This window comes from Pinus tabuliformis, chromosome 3_2, assembly GCF_031772625.1.
Source record: "Pinus tabuliformis cultivar Carrire ecotype Pingquan chromosome 3_2, CPIR1, whole genome shotgun sequence".
Classification (NCBI taxonomy): domain Eukaryota; kingdom Viridiplantae; phylum Streptophyta; class Pinopsida; order Pinales; family Pinaceae; genus Pinus; species Pinus tabuliformis.
Window position 1 is genome coordinate 246,036,530 of NC_142302.1, and position 17,859 is coordinate 246,054,388.

The 17,859-nt window shown below is 38.5% G+C and overlaps 1 pseudogene; it reads left to right on the forward strand.

Annotated features, from left to right (window-relative positions):
* Window positions 1-17,859, forward strand: part of LOC149180606 (beta-galactosidase 8-like) — a 195,468-nt pseudogene that overhangs the window by 133,768 nt on the left and 43,841 nt on the right.

A 17,859-nucleotide genomic window follows, 5' to 3' on the forward strand; every position in this document is an offset into this window, starting at 1 on the left:
TGAAGATTTCTGACAAAATTTGATTCTTCTTCCTCTTCTTCTGGAACATGGCTTGCTTCATAGTAATCTTCTTTGCCTGATGCCTTAAAAGCAGCTTCCCTTCTGTCTGATGGACCTCCCTTTCTCATTTCATAAGCAGTTAGAATTCCATGTAGCTGAGACATAGTGAGAACACGGAGATTTTCTTTTTCTTCTATTGCAGATACTTTAGATTCAAACTTGGGGGATAAAGATCTTAGAATCTTTTGAACTACTATAGCCTCTTTTATTTCTTCACCCAAATTTTTCATACAATTAACAATCTCATCTACCCGAAGAAAATAATTAGCCACACTTTCATCATTATACATCTTGAGAGTCTCATATTGAATCCTGAGAGTTTGAAGTTTAGCTTGTTTTACCTGTTCATCTCCTTCATAGCTCGTGACCATTTTGTCCCATATCTCTTTTGCTGATTTGAAGTGCATTACCTTCATGAATTCTGTTTGGGATATACTTCCTAATAAAGTACTGACTACTTTTGCATTTGTTTCATACTTCTTTTTCTCAGCTGGATCTGTAGGAGTAGCTGAAGGAAAAGCATAGCCTGTTTCTACAATGTCCCAAACTTCTGTACCAAGAGATTGAAGATATGCAGTAACTCTTACCTTCCAATAATTGAAGTTTGTCCCATCAAAAATCGGTGGCCTGATTGATGCTTCTCTCTCGTAGTTGCTCATGATGAACGATCTACCTTCAAGCGATCAAGCTTCTCTGAAGGACCTGCTCTGATACCAATTGTCGGAAATAATACTGAGAGGGGGGGTGAATCAGTATTATCAAGCAATTTAATAGATCTTCCTTATTTGATCTTTGAATTATTTTTGCATGTCAGTACCATAAAATGATGAGCATGAAAAACAGATAGTCACACCAAAGAACACAAGATGTAAGGTGGAAACCCAATGTGGGTGAAAACCACCTGCTGCAATATGTCTCTATCTTCTTTCAATTTAGAAACTTCTTTTACAATGATTTTGTACTGGTGCAGTCCTTTACCAGTACGCAGGCTGCAACCTGCAGAGAGCTACAACTCTCTCTCTTTCTCGTTTTCCAGTCTACTCCTGGAAGGGAGCTACAACCCCCTACTTCTTTTCATAAAGCATCAGATGATCAACAAGTACATAACAGATATAGACCACTACAGATATCAGATCAGCAATAACAGAACTAACCCAGAACACCTTATCAACAGAGAAATTCAATCAACAGAACATCTTAAAACAGAGACGCAGTTTTTCTTTCTGTGGCCTGCGACTAGACGCAGTTAACCTTCTGCTACTCTGCGTCCATACGCAGATATCCTTCTGCTGTGCTGCGTGCCCACGCACTCTTCCTTTGACTTCTCTGCGTTCTGTTGCTTCAGGGACGCACCCAAAGATACTATCGCGCCGCGTCTTTTGCTACAGAGACGCACCTGAAAACACTATCGCGCCGCGTCCTTCTGCTTCAGAGACGCACCTGAACCTTGATCGCCCTGCGTCCCCACGCCGGTCTCTCTCTACTGTACTGCGTCCCGGCGCACTTTCCCTTCACTGAACCTGCGTCCTTTCAGATATAAATGATATGAAGACTTCAGGACTAACCCAAACAGTCAGATCTACAGATCTGATCATGTGCCATAGAGATCACAGTCCATTAGAAGATTCGCCCTCTTAGATCTGGACTAGATCTCACCAAATAAGATATTCAACCAAAGACAATGAATAATCCAAATGAACTCCTTTTCTTTATATAGGCAAGCTCCTCCCCAAAACATGGAACAATACCACGAGCCGACACCATAGAAACACAAAACCGTCGGCTAGATACCACACAAGAAACCCCCACGTGCTTTTCTCTGCCTTGAAATGTGTGCACTGGGTAGACGCACCCCCTGAACGGCTGGCCGGCGTCCCTGGACGCGGGTTCTGCATGGTATACCTGCGGGGACGCACTTTCTGAACCGATTGCCTGCGTCCTTCTTAATTTTCAACAAACTGAGAGCCTTACCACTGGAGTTGCCATCAAGTACAACATCTGTAACATACAGTCATACCAGAAAACATAATGCCAACACCAATCAAGTTTGATTCATTAGTGTTAGTTTTAATTTTATCTACTAATGTAAGGAGATTTTGTAGAATTTTGCAATGTAAACAGGCTCTAAAAATACTCTCTGAATACTCACTGCTTAAAAGTTTCATCACATCTTCAATACAACTATGTACTTGTTTATGGGCTAACTTAATAAGAAAGTCATGTGTTATTAATCCTCTTAACTAGAGTTTTTGTATCTTTTCTTTCACATCTGTGGAAGGAGATTATTCCTCACTAAAATGTTTGAATTGTTGCGACATTGCAGAGGTTTCCCTGTTTGATTGCATGCCATACTAGGAATCAAGATGAGAACAGACAATGAACCATTTAAGGTGATTTTAGCTTGTATTTGGCTCAGTAATATATGCTGTAGGTATATGCTTATTTTATATTTACATGATTTCATATTAATCAGCAATGAACTTTTCGGGGTTTTAGGGCATGGTTAGTAATATATGTGATAGTTACAAAAAAATTGTGCATACTTCAATAATTCAAATTAATTAACTAAATAGACTAAAAATGGGAGAAAAAATCAACTTGTCAAGATTTTTATATTAATTAACTAAATAGATGAAAAATAGGAAAAAATGGCCTTGTCTAACTATTCTAAGTTTTGGAGAGATTTTGTGTTATTTAAAATGGTTTTTGAATGCATAAATGGATTCAAGGGCACTAGGATTGTGTAGAGTTCAAAAATCAAACATGTGTTTCCAACTAATCTAATACTAATTTCCAGTAAATTTCACTGTGAAATATAGCCAAAAAAGAAAACTTGTGTTTCCAACAAATCCGTAACTAATTTCCAGTAAATTTCACCTTGAAATATAGCCAAAGAGGCAAACTTGTGTTTCCAACAAATCCGTAACTGATTTCTAGTAAATTCCACTGTGAAATATAACCAAAAAAAGATCCAAAACATAAAACCTAGACTACTACCAAAAACAAATAAAACAACCTGTCAAGATTTAGAAAAAAAAATTAGTGTAAAACAAATTCTTATTTGATTTATCGTGCGTAAAATTGGTTGTTTTTTTTTCAATAACGAAAGAGTACCATTGTTTCAAGCTTAGTTAAAAGATAAAATAGTTGAACAAATTGTAAGTTCAATGTTTAAGCTTTTGTTTACCTTTAAACGTCTCTGCTAATTTTAAAGGCTTTTATCTATTTTCCTTAGTATGAGATGGATACATTTACAACAAAGATAGTGAAGATGATGAAACAAGAAAATCTTTTTGCATGGCAAGGTGGACCTATTATATTGACACCGGTAAGTCCTTTTTGTTGTGATATTTATTTACAACATTTTGTGTATAATAAAGTATGGCTTTCTGATTTGATTTAGTTATATGCAGATTGAAAATCAATACCAACAAGTAGAACAATATTATGGAGAGAAGGGAAATTCATATGTGACATAGGAAGTAAACATGGCAATATCATTAAATACAAGTATTCCATGGGTGATGTGCAAACAAACTAATGCTCCAGACCCAATTGAGAGTATATTGTGTGTAATAATAAAAATCTATCTTTCCACATATCCCTTCTATTTCCTTAGCAATTTTCTATAATATAATGACATACTGATGTATGAATCAATTCTTATATTGGTATATTAATCAATTCTTTTATAGATCAATACTTGCAATAATTTCTACTATGACTATTTCCAACCTAATTCTCCAAAAAAGCCAAAGATGTGGACTGAGAACTGGGTTGGATGTTAATGATTTGTAACCGCCATCATAACCATTATAATGTGTAATCTTCTCCTTCACATACAATAATTGTAAGAGAGTAAAACATATATGCAACAATGGAGAGATCCATGCTTTCAGGGAAGAGTTTCCTGCTTATATATTGACCCTACACCTGGTTGAAAGGGCCTATATCATTCTTTATTCATGATTATTTAAATCCTCTATTTAAATCAGCTACAACCTAATGCAAAGTAGAGCTTGAGTATTTCCAAGTATAACGCCTTCTTATTCATCTTTCTTAAATATTGTTTTTGTTTTACAGGTTTCAGACATTCAAAGGGAGGACCCCTCACAGGCCTAATTTTAAAGGCTTTTATCTATTTTCCTTAGTATGAGACGAAAACCTTTACAACAAAGATAGTGAAGATGATGAAACAGGAAAATATTTTTACATGGCAAGGTGGACTTATTATCTTGACACAGGGAAGTCCTTTTTGTTGTTATAGTTATTTACAACGTTTTGTGTATAATAAAATATGTCTTTCTAATTTAATTTAGTTGTGTGCAGATAGAAAATGGATACCAACAAGTAGAACAATATTATGGAGAGAAGGGCAAGTCATATGTTACCTAGGCAGTAAACATGGCATTATCATTAAATACAAGTATTCCATGGGTGATGTGCAAACAAACAACTGCTCCAGACCCAATTGTGAGTATACTGTGTGTAATAATTAAAAATGATCTTTCCACATATCCCTTCTATTTCCTTAGAAAGTTTCTATAATCTAATTCCATACTAATGTATGAATCAATTCTTATATTTATATATGAATCAATTGTTTTATAGATCAATACCTTCAACGATTTCTACTATGACTATTTCCAACCTAATTCTCCAAAAAATCCAAAGATATGGACTAAGAACTGGGTTGGATGGTAATGATTTGTAACTACCATCATAATCATTATAATGTGTAATATTCTCCTTCACATACAATAATTGTAAGAGATTAAAACATATATGCAACAATGGAGAGATCCATGCTTTCAGGGAAGAGTTTCCTGCTTATATATTGACCCCGCACCAGGTTGAAAGGGCCTAAATCATTATTTATTCATGATTATTTAAATCCTATGTTGTTTGGTATTAATAAAAATTTCCTCTATTTACTCAAATTAAAAAAAAAATCATCTACAACCTATGTAGGTTTTAACCCCGTATAGAAATTACCTGCATACGAATTCTAAAAAACAGAAAATAAACAATAGTGAGAGCATAACACATAAAAAAAAATATACACAAATATTTTCCCTTGGATCCCAAAACCAGGGCTACCAGCTTGATTTTTTCATTATGTTCCTTTCAATGTTACAATACATATTTATACATGTTGAAGCATCCAGTACCATGGACCGAAAACCATCGCGCCCAAAACCATGTGCAAAAACCATGCACAAAACCATAGGTAGGTTCAACCCACCTAATATAGGGTCCAAAAAAAAATTCCTCGAGGTACTACCCCAAACCCCGTAGAGGAGGGCTACCCACCCCCTCACTGCACAATCGACCCAACGAAGCGGGGGCTCCACCCCCCCCTCTAACCCCCCGGTTAACTAAGGGAGCTAGTTGTGGAAAGAATATAACACAACCCAACATTCTCCCACCTGTTGTTTTCTTTCCACAGGGGGGCACAGGAGAGCTTAGCCATTTATCCAGCCCTGCAATGCCCATTGGTTCTCTACACCAAGAAAACTTCTCAGAGCTCACAAATTTTGTCAATGCATATGCAGTATTCTTCAAAGTGTCCACCTTTACCAGCAACACATTTTTGTCTTCTATCATATCCCTCATAAAGTGATACTGAACATCAATGTGCTTTGTCTTTGAATGATAAGCAGGGTTATTTTCCAAGAAAATTTCATTTTGGCTGTCACAGTCTATCATTATAGCTCCCTTTACTAACCCCATACTTGAACACAAGATCTACAATCAAACTGCTTCCTTGCTTGCACGAGTGGCTGCCATGTACTCTTCCTCTATAGTTGATAGTGCCACTACAGATTGTTTCTTACTCGTCCAAATGACTGCACCTCCTAATAGTTTAAACGCATACCCACTTGTAGATCTTCTATGATCTAGATCTCCAGCCCAGTCTGCATCAACAAAGCCACGAATATCCATAACTCTGTCCAATCATGGTCTTCCTTGGTAGCACAAACCATAATCACTAGTGCCATGCAAATACCTGAAAACCCGCTTCACTGATGTCCAATGCTCCTTCCCTGGTTTTGACATAAACCTGCTCAATACTCCCACTGCATATGCAATGTTTGATCTAGTACATACCATCGCATACATCAGGCTACTGACTACAATTTCATATGGAACACTGGACATGTCCTCTTCCTCTTCTTTTGTCTTGGGACACTGATCAACAAATAAATTTACACCTACAGGAATAGGGACCTTCACTCAATTACTATCCTACATATTAAACCTCTGTAGTATTTTCTCGACATACTTCCTCTGGTTTAACCAGAGCTTCGTCTTTGCCCGATCTCTTTTAATTTCCATGCCCAAAATATAGTTTGCAGTACCAATATCTTTCATGTCGAATTTGCGGACAATTGGGTCTTCAAATCCTAGATAACTTCTTTCTCATTTCCAACCAGCAACATATCATCCACATACAAAACCAGATAAATAACACGGTCACCAATTAATTTAAAATACACATAGTGATCCTCTTTGCCTTTGGTGAAGCCAAGTCCTGATATAATGTATCAAATTTCTGATACCACATCCTTGGTGACTTTTTTAACCCATACAGAGACTTTTTTAACTTGCATACTAGTTCTTTCTTACCCTTCACCACAAAGCCTTCAGGTTGCTTCATGTAGATCTCTTCTTCCAAATCCCCATGAAGAAATGTTGTCTTCACATCCATCTGTTCTACCTCAAAATCAAAAGCAGCAGCAACAGATAAAAATAATCTAATAGAAACTACCTTGGCAACAGGAGAAAAAATATCACCAAAATCAATTCTCAGCACCTGGGAATAACCTTTTGCTACCAACTGAGCTTTGTATTTCTCCACCTTTCCTTCTGCATTTGTCTTCTTCTTGAATACCCATTTTCTACCAATGGGTTTCCTTCCAGCCAGCAACTCCACCAGATCCCAAGCCTCTTTTTTGTGCAAAGATATCATCTCATCATCCAGGGCCTCTTTCCAGAGTTTTCCATCCTCTAAATCTACTTCTTCTTTTATAGTTTTGGGATCATCATCAGTAATAGATAAAGCAAAATTTGAATAGAAAGCAAATGGACTATACCTTTCTGGCTACCTTCTTTCTCAAACTAATCTTCTCACAATTGGAGTTTGTGGCTCTTCTTCTTCTGATTCCTCTTCTATTATAGAGTCTGATTCTTCCTCCTTTAGCTCAAACTCTATCTTCTCAGGTTCCTTTGATAGCACTTCATGTTTAATAACATCGTTCACCTCTCTGAACTACACATCTCAGTTGTACACAACCTTCCTTGTTACTGGGTTCCAAAGCTTATAACCCTTTAAACCATCCTTATACCCAATAAAGATGCACTTTTCAGATTTACTATCCAACTTGGTTCTTTTCTCCTTTGGAACATGTACATATGCATCACATCCAAATACCCTCAAATGTGAAAGAGAGGGTTTCTTACCAGTCCATACCTCTTGTGGAGTCTTATCCTCCAACGCTAATGAAGGTGATCTATTGACCAGGTAACATGCTATCTCCACCGCCCCTGCCCAGAATTCTTGTCCTAACCCGACACCACTAAGCATGCTTCTTGCCCTTTCCATCAACGTCTTGTTCATTATTTTTGCAACTCCATTTTTCTTAGGTGTCTATGGAGTAGTCTTCTTTTGTGCTATACCACACTTCTTACAGAATTCTTAAAATTCCTTGTTGCAAAATTCTCCACCGTTATCTGTCCTCAGCACCTTCATCTTCTTCTCTGTCTGGTTTTCCTCCTGAGCCTTAAATTGTTTAAACCTATCAAAGACTTCAAATTTTTTCTTGAGGAAATACATCCATGAATTCCTTGAGAATTCATCTATAAATGATACATAGTACCCAGACTTACCTAGTGATGGAACCTTCACAGGTCCAAACACATCACTGTGCACAAGCTCTAATATCTCTTTTGCCCTCTTACCACCAGAGGGGAAACTCACCCAATTCTGCTTCCCATATACACAATTTTCACAGAAATCAAAATCCAGAGAGCTATTAGTAATACCTTCTACCATACATTTACCATGAAGTATTTGAAGGCCCTTCTCTCCAATATTCCCAAGCCTTTGATGCCATAGCATGGTATTTTCTCCAAAGACCACTAGATTTTCTGCTCCACTTTTAGGAACCACAGAACTATTGCACCCATCAATAACAGTGCTACCTTGCAGCTTGTACAGAGTTCAAATCCTAACTCCCCGCATCAATACTAGTGCTCCCCAAACCATCTTACAGGTATCTTTCTCGAACATTGTTTTTACACCTGCATCATCCAGCTTGCTTACAAAAATCAAATTTCTTCCAATGCAGGAATATGCAGAACACCCAAAAGTGTCCTAACCCTTCCACCTTGCAACTTCAACTTTAATTTTTCCCCTAATAAGACATCACCACCATCATATTTCTCATACTTGCAGAACCACTTTCTATGGGGAGTGAAGTGAAAGGATGCACCTAAGTCAATCAACCAGGCCTCATCATCTACATGTGTACTTGAAGAAGCCAAGTATACATCTCCACCTTCATCTGAGGTGGTTTTCACCTCTACAGAAGGAGCATCATCAGATCCCTTTCCTTTGTCAGGAGCTTTAGATTTACAGTCCCTTTTGTAGTGCCCTTCCTTTCCGCATTTCCAGGACACCTTTATAGGTTTTCCTGAAGATTTAGATCTCCCTTTAGATTTAGATCTCCCACTCGATGACTTATTTTTATTTCTATTCTGGGACCTTCCTCGTACAGACAAGGCATCACCATTCTGGCTCTCCATATTTTTCTATCTCATCAACTCCGTCAACGAGGATGAGACTATTTCATAAAACTGCAAGGCAGTTGCATTGCTACCTATTGCAATAACCAGACTATCCCAAGAATTTGGTAGAGAACACAACAAACTGATGCACTTATCTTCACCTGAAATTTTAATATCAACAGATAATAATTGACTTACCACAGTGGTAAATGCGTTCAGATTCTCTGTCAACGAGTCTCCATCTTTCATCCTCATGTTATACATCTTTTTTTGTAGGAGCAATTTATTCACCAGAGACTTAGATTCGTACAAAGTCCCTAACTTGACCCACAAAACCTTAGTTGTAGCTTCCCCTGATACATTCAGCAATACTAAATCTGAGACACACAATCGTATTGTGCTCTTTGCCTTCTTATCCAACTTCTTCCATTCTTCATTGGACACTCCCATTGGTTTAGTAACCGGATCTACTGCAATCCACTGATCTTTATCTACCAACAGATCCTCCATCTTGAGTTTCCATAACTCAAAACTCTGATTGTTAAATTTCTCAATCTCTATCTTTCCACTGCTCGCCATCTTCTTTCACCACCAAAATCAATCCCGCAGATCTCCCATTGAACAGGGTCTACCACAGGCCCGAGCGAAACCCCTTAGCAACAAAGGTGTCCCCTTGAAGCCAAAACAACTCTGATACCAAATGTAGGTTTTAACCCCGTACAAAAATTACCTGCATACAAATTCTAAAAAACAGAAAATAAACAATAGCGAGAGCATAACACCTAAAACAAATATACAAAGAGATTTTCCCCTGGATCCCAAAAATGGGACTACGAGCTTGATTTGTCATTATGTTTGTTTTAATGTTACAATACATATTTATACATGCCGAAGCATCCAATACCATGGACCAAAAACCATCGCGCCCAAAACTATGTGTGAAAACCATGCAGAAAACCATAGGTAGGTTCAGCCCACCTAATATAGGGTCCAAAAAAAATTTCATCGATGTGTTGCCCCAGACCCCGTAGAGGGGGGCTACCCACCCCCCTCAAACCCCCTGGACAGGTGGGGCTTCCGCCCCCCCCTCTACGTAATCGGCGGAATGAAGGCCCCCCCCCCCCCCTCTAACCCCTCGATTAACTAGGGGAGCTAGTCATGGAAAGAATATAACACAACCCAACAACCTATTGCCAAGTAGAGCTTGAGTATTTATAAGTATAACACCTTCTTATTCATCTTGCTTAAATATTTTTTTTGTTTTACAGGTTTCAGACATTTGGAGGGAGGACCCGTCATAGGCCTACTTAGGATATTGTGTTTGCAGTAGCGTGATGTTTCCAGAGAGGACAAACATTTCAAAACTTTTACATGGTTGATTTCATCTTCTTTCATCATGAGATCACGCTCATATGCATTTATAATTATGTCCCTAATCTAAACCATTGCTTTAATGTTTTTTATGTTGCAATACCATGGAGGCACAAATTTTGGCCAGACAAGCAGAGGTCCATACATTACCACTAGTTATGACTATGATGCGCCTATTGACAAATATGGTATGCAAGAGTTGGTGATGAAAAATTTTGTTCTACAATTAAAGAGTCTATGGGGGTCTAGGTTCCCCCCCATCCCCCACTTTTTTTTAATTTTTTTGTCACTTTCCTTGAAAAATTTGCCCCACTGGGTTGCAATTAGCATTGCAAAAGAAGTATTCTTCAATTATCCTTCCACAATCAGAAACTTAGGAACTTTTGTAAGTCCATATTTCTATTTTTTCCTTTTATTTGAAACAATTTCGTACTTCATAACCATTTCGTGGAATATAAGACAACCAAAGTGGTGGCACCTGAAAGAGTTGTACAAAGCTATAAAACAATGTGAACGTGTTCTAGTCTATGGAGACATGAGTACCATTTCACTGGGAAAAAACCTTAAGGTTCGTGTTCTTTAAATGAAGAAATGTTTTGTAGAAGGTTTATAAAATTGATAAATATTCCATTAAATACAAGTGTTTACTTCTTTCAAGGGATTGTTGTTTTAAAATTTGTTGAGAGGGAAATGAATCATTGAACACTAGGCATCCAACTTACATTGAATATGTAGGCAACAATATCTTCTATAAATAATTCTAGCGTGCGTGGCATTTCAATGGGGAATCTTACAATCTACCTACTTGATCTATCAGTGTCTTGCTCAACTGTAAAAGCATGGTCTATAACACTGCACAGGTTAGTGATTATTCTATTTATTGTCATCACAATAGTTGAGGTGATGATGACATTTAGTATTATTATAAAGGATCTCTAACTAGATATGTGCATATAATGATACAAATTAGTGTACAATCTTCTCTAATGGGAATGGAGTGGGTCAGCATGGAGTCTCTTGATCCTGTTGCACTTGCAACATCAAGCGCAAATACAGGAAAAAGATTTGTTAACTTGTCATGGCACAAAGAAGATGTTGGAATTTGGGGACAAGACAAATTCTTTGCCAAGGGCTTGTTAGAGAAGCTAAACATAGTTCTAGATAAAAGTGATTATCTATGGTATACAATCAGCTATTTCAATTTAGCTAGCTCGATATGAACCTATTCTTAACTTATGGCAAAGGGCGATTTATGAGTTGTCCTTCCAAATACTTTTCCAATTAGGAAGTGGGTTATAGTGCAAGTCCATGGATTCTGGTACTAATCTTTTCAATAATATTAGTTTCTTGTCTTGTGAGCGTTGTCTAGTTTATGGCTTCTATCTAGACATTTTTCTATGATGGGATTTGGTTTCCACATTAATCTCAACTCTAAATACTTTGAAGATATGATATGATTGTTACTTCTCAAATTTGCTAGGATTTTGATTTTGATTTTATCAACTCTGGTACTAATATTCTCAGGAATATTTGTTTAATGTATTGTGAGATATTTTTAGCTTGTTGTTAGCTTCTTGTTGTCATCCAAATAAATTTCTCTATGATGGGATTTCGTTCCACAATATTATCTTAATAAATACTCAACTCTAAGTTCTCTGAAGATATTCTACAACTTGTCACTTCTCAAATTTGTTAGGATTTTGATTCTGTAATTTATCAGCACTGGTATTCACATTCCTAGAAATCTCAGTTTCATTTCTTGTGGGCTCTCTCGCTTGTACTTCTTATCCACTCATATTTCTATGATGGCATTGAGTTCCAAATTAATAAGTACTCTACTCTAAGTACTCTGAAGATATGAGATCACCTCTCAACTTTGCTAGGACTTTGATTCTATATATGATACCACATCTCAACTTTGCGAGGACTCTGATTCTGTGTTTTATCAATACAGTGTAAACATCGATGAAGATGATCTATTAGACAATAGAACTCAATTTATCTTAGACGTGGATACTCGAGGACATACACTTCATGTGTTTATCAATGGGAATTTTGCAGGCAAGTAAGGTATTCAACATTTCTATATAAAAAGGATATAGAATGCTACTATTTTGTTAGACTTGTGTTAAGTCTCTTTGTTGAGTGGGAGACTACATCTCAAATGTCAAACACTAAGTCATCGATCCACTCAAACTGTTTTTGTTGAAATGACTTGAATCATCAACAACATAACCACAAGTTTAAGATAACAAGGTATAAAATGCATATTCTTGTACGCAGGTGTTGATGGTGATGGACCTGCCAACATGTCAGGGGATCTCCTTGGTAAGAAGTCCCAACTAGACCTCAGACCATTTGGTGTAGGAGTCCTAGTAGTGGGTCGTACGGTATTGCCTTGGCCTTGATTTCGTGCAGAGGAAAGTAAGATGTCCTTGTTGGTAGCAAGGGTGTGACATGCGCAGCAAGCCAAGGTAGGTGTATGAATGGTTCTAACACATGGAAGGTGGAATGAGTGTGCCCCTTGGAAATCTATGTAAAAACGCAGCTTGGAAGGGAACAAACAAGCAAATATGCATCAGAAACTAGAAGGAAGGTGAACCAACAATACAAAGTGATGGTGAAACCAACAACACATCTCAGTAAGATTCATACATACATATACAGAAAGAGTCTATATATACATGCATAAAAAATCAGATACATATATCACTAGAGTAACCAAGTTAACTAAAATGCAATAACAACATATGCATGAAACGTGTTGGCTCTGTTATATTAAGAAGTGAAAGTTCCAATCATACAATACAACCATGACCAACCACTAGTCCTGATAACGGAACATTACAGTCACTGTCACCTACTCCTCCAAAGAGATGTACTAGCTCTGCACTGTGGAGAGGCCAAGGCTTGTTACAATACTCTCCAAGCTTTCTCTAAGATACTCTTATTCAAAGCTTGGCTTCCCAAAAGCCCTTACAATGAGTTATGAGGTTCTATAAATAGCAAAGGATGGGGTGACCCTTGACATTCTCCTTTGTGACTCTTCACCTAACCTCATGACTCTTCACCTACTACATGACTGTTACATTCAACTATCAACACTTGGACTTCCACTTTACAAGATGTTACATACAATCTGCACATGTACCCATGTGAGACAAAATAGGCTTGAGCAAGCCATGCAATCTATCACTAAGATTCAGATAGTTGTGGGAAGACCAACTCTTCGACATCCTCGCGATGATCAATAGTGGCGAACCAATGCCAAGCTTGGTCGTTTGTGATGGTGCCCACGTGCTCAATGGTGACATCCTGTTGAAACTGAACTCTTGCCTCCATTGCATCCAACTACACTGATATGGCTCCTCTATCCAACTCATCTGATAACATGTGCATCATCATCTTGAGTGCAGATGGACCAACAACATTCTGATGCATAGTGGCTATGTTGATCTTCAAGTGTGTGCTGGTGACTATGCGCATCAACCGAAATACATGTTCAGTTTCGGTCGAACTTGGTTCTTATCTTCACCTCGGTGAGTGTGCCCACTGGTGGGATAGCATGTGTGCGAATAATGACATTCATGCCCCTAAACACCCTTACATGTGATCGACAGCACTGCTCACCCTCTCTGCTCCATGCTAGCTACTAGGCTGGGTCTATAACTTGTATGGGTGCAGTTTCATCAGTCTGTGTATGTTGCACCTCCTGTTGTACCTGTTCCTGCTGCAAATCCTTCTCTCGTCTATGAAACTCCTATTCTTCCTTGAGTTACCACTTCAGCACTTGCAACTCCTTCTCTGTTTATCTCTCTACCTTTGCGTGATCGTCTTGTCGTGTTGTCACCTCATACCCTCAATATCCAAAGTTTCTTTCATCACAAGTGGACCTTCTTGAACTTGCAATTTTTCTCTGCCTCTGCGTTTTCAACAACCTTCCTCTTGCATTTGTTGCATGCAGGTCTACTACCTTCTATTGCTGCTAATGGTACTGCTTGTTGTGATGCCATTGCCATTTCATCTTGATATCCTTGTTCATGAATAAATTGATGTCTTCATAGATAGGGAATTTCATAGACACATGATCGACTATATCCCCAATTACAATCTCAACAGTGTCTTTGACTTTTCTCTCCTAGAAGCCATTGTACATGTGCCGCTGAGAAGCAGATGAACATCTGTGATACCTAGAGACATAGCAACACTCATGGCAAGGAATCTGTGAGTTGAAAACCAAAACAAATTGGAGGACTAACATGCAACATACATGTGCGACTATTTATAAAGATTGCGTTAACCGGGAGGCTGGGAGACTGCCTACCAAAATTGTGCAAGGCGCAGTCTAGGCTGTCAGGAGGCTGACTGACTTTTGGAACTAGGAAATTCATAGTCCAACCTAGCCTGCTGAGGACTGAAAATGTGCAATGCGCAATTTCAGTCAGTAGTGGCATGCAAACCAGAAAACTGCATTGCACAATTTTTAGGGCTAGCAAGGCACTGGCTTTCAGAATTGCGCAATACAGGCTTGGAGGTCAGTGTTGGTCTAGACTTGCAAAATTTCTAGAGGGGAAGTAGAGCCTTCACTTCCATAAATGTTCAATGCTAGCGGGCAGGGAAAGGTCCGGGCTAAGGCAACCTAGACCCGCCGACGGGTGACTGAAAACATGACAAGTCTGAATTCATGGTTAAACTGAGTGTAAAAAGAGTGAATGGTCATGCATGCAAACAGTAAGTGAAGGATTCAGAAAATGGGGAAACATGCATGTGTGTGAAGCGGGTCACCGCAATGGCGACTGTCGATGCAAAAACAATGTCATGCATGCAACAGCAGTGAGGTACAAACGAAAACTTAAATAGTGCTTCTACAAGATAGCATACTTTAAAACGATAGCAAGCACTCATTGAAATCAAGCAGACAACACTTACACAAATCGAGACACAAAAAGTGACAGAAATGAAACACAAAACTTTGAGAAGCAGACTTACCCTGAAACAGCTAAGATGAAAGTTTCGAAGACTTCTTGATGTGATGTGGGATATCATAGTTGTAAGATCGATGTGAAGAATGAGCTTTACAGCATTTGGTTCATAAGTTTTTATAAGATCGATTTTATCACACACATGCCACAAATCTAGTAAAAAGTGAACTTAGTGAGAGGTTTCTAAAATGATCTATGCATGTAACGTCCAGCTACTAAAAATAGATCCCTAAAATCTAGGGATCCTTTTGCATGCTTACTTTTGTTATTTCGGGAAAAGAAACTCATGCATGAAAATCAGTTTTGCTTACTCCCGGAGGGAACCGGTCAACCTGAAGACACATGCATCGGTCTGCGAGCTTGGGATGAAACTTTTCGCAGTTTCTAGACTAGGTTGGGTTGGTTGTCCCTGAGGGATTGTGCAATTTATGGGGTTAGAAGGTGACTGTCTCCTAGAATTGCACAATTTTTGGGTTGAACTATAGTGTCAGGATAGATTGTGCATTTTTCTAAAGGAGAACTGCCTGATAGTTCTACGCAATTCTAGAGCCCAACTGTTTTCCACAATTTCTGGAGGGAAGACTCATTCCCTCCAAAATTGCGCAATTTTCTGGGGGAGTGTCTCAACGAACAAATAGCCTAAGTCTGGAATGTCAGCCTATGGGAGTGAATCAAACTGACATGCATATGTTGGCAAGCCACTAAAAACCAACTGAAGCCTATGTACTTGATAGTGCAAGACATGCTGCTAAGGATGGTTGGTAGGGAGGCTCCAAAACAAAGCTAAGGAAAAATTTTGGAGGGTGGTTGTAGCCACTAAAGCACTTGGTGACACAATGGTAGAACTCCAACTCTTTGAATGGACCTTGTTTAGTGAAAAGCAAGTCTAACACCTCAGGAAGTAATGTTCATTTCTCAGTTCTTCTTGGTTTCCACACTTGCTTGATTATAAGATGTAGCAGCTGCCAAGCTCTTGGTCGGTCGACACACGTTGCAAGCCAAGCCAACACAATTGTTTCGATTGGGATGAGGGGTATATTGGTGCACAAGCTTTATGATTGTCATAGTTTTAGTTTCATCTCTAGTGTTTCTCTGCTACTAGCAGGCCTAGACAGTACCCCGACGGAGTCACATAGGAACACAAGCATCGCTCCGCTGCCAGCGAGCCTGTTAGTAACTTGGCAGAGTTACTTGCATCACCTCTTTGCATATGAATCCTTTCTCTTCTTTCACCTTATTCATTTTCATCTTTTCGAAATTTTTCACATTTTCATTTTCGTAACTATACATAATGCTTATTCATTTCAAAGGTGAAAGAGGGATCCCGACTTATTGAGAGAAGAAGAGGTTGTTCCTTCAGAGAAGTAGTTTGTATATACCTATGATGTGCTTGTTAAGGTTTTCCCCCTCACCTTACTCTACTTGACTAAGTTGACAAGGATTAACTAAAAAACAACCGGCTAGAGTAGGTGACACTAGTTAGCGCACAAGTGTTGTGTTTTCACCAAGGTTCACTTCGAACAGTACGTATTTTCCATTGATGTATCATGGACTGAAGACAACAAGTTCTTCATACATAGGCAAGATGACAGATAACCAAGTATTGATAACTACACAAGTCCTCTTGTACTTTACCTAGCTTGTTTCAAGAGTCACACACGGCTTCATGCGAGACTAACCTACGAACATAAACAAGCAAATGAACAACAAAGCAAAGAAAAAGAATAATTAAATGCATAAGCAAAGTGAGTAAGCAAACAAGCAGACAAGCAAGCAAATGAAAAAAGTAAGAAGCAAACATGCATGCAAGCAAACAAACCAAAAGCAAACACTACTCCTACTCCTAATCTAATGATGCATGGGTTTTCTCACGTGAAGTGATACCTCCAATGCAACCACCGGTGCATTGGTCAACCCATGTTGGTGAAGGCATGGTTCGCGACCAACACAGCTTTGCAAACCAGCAAACATGAAAGATATAACAATGAAGACAAAAACACACTGAGTTTAAAAGCATCCACAGAACATAAGTGAGTGCAAGTGCATGATATGCAATCCGTGGACTTACCATGATGTTGTGTGACACTACGTACAGATGTTAACCATGCGCATACTCGTGATTGTGTCATGCAAGAAAACGAAAGAAACAAATACAACTTTTGTCGGGCACGTGTGCTTGCTATGTAACATTCCTCCAATGCATGAGCAATGAGATCATGTAGTTCGAGTGGAGGAAGCCAAATCTGAGTGTTAGATTGATCTTCAGTGCATATAGATGAGTGATGAGGAGCGTTAGGTGTTTGAGAAATTTCCTAATCGAAAGTGAAACCTACCTCAGCACAGCGAGCGCCTAACATAACCATCAGCTCGAGCTCAAGTGCCTCGACAGTCTGTAGGGTTTTGACTTTGTCGATAGATAGATCATCATAGACTAGGGTCTTAGACATATTAGCAATGATTGAATCAACATCGTGATTGGATGAAGAAGTAGAGAGATAACAAAAATCAAGATCAAAAAATTCAGGATATTTGTCGACGTCCTCATGATTTGATGAATCACACAGAGGGGTGGATCAGAAGCAAGAATATTCACCCTCTTCGTTTCTGTAAAAAGCAGATGAAAAATCAAGTGGATCTTCAATGAATGATTTTTCCT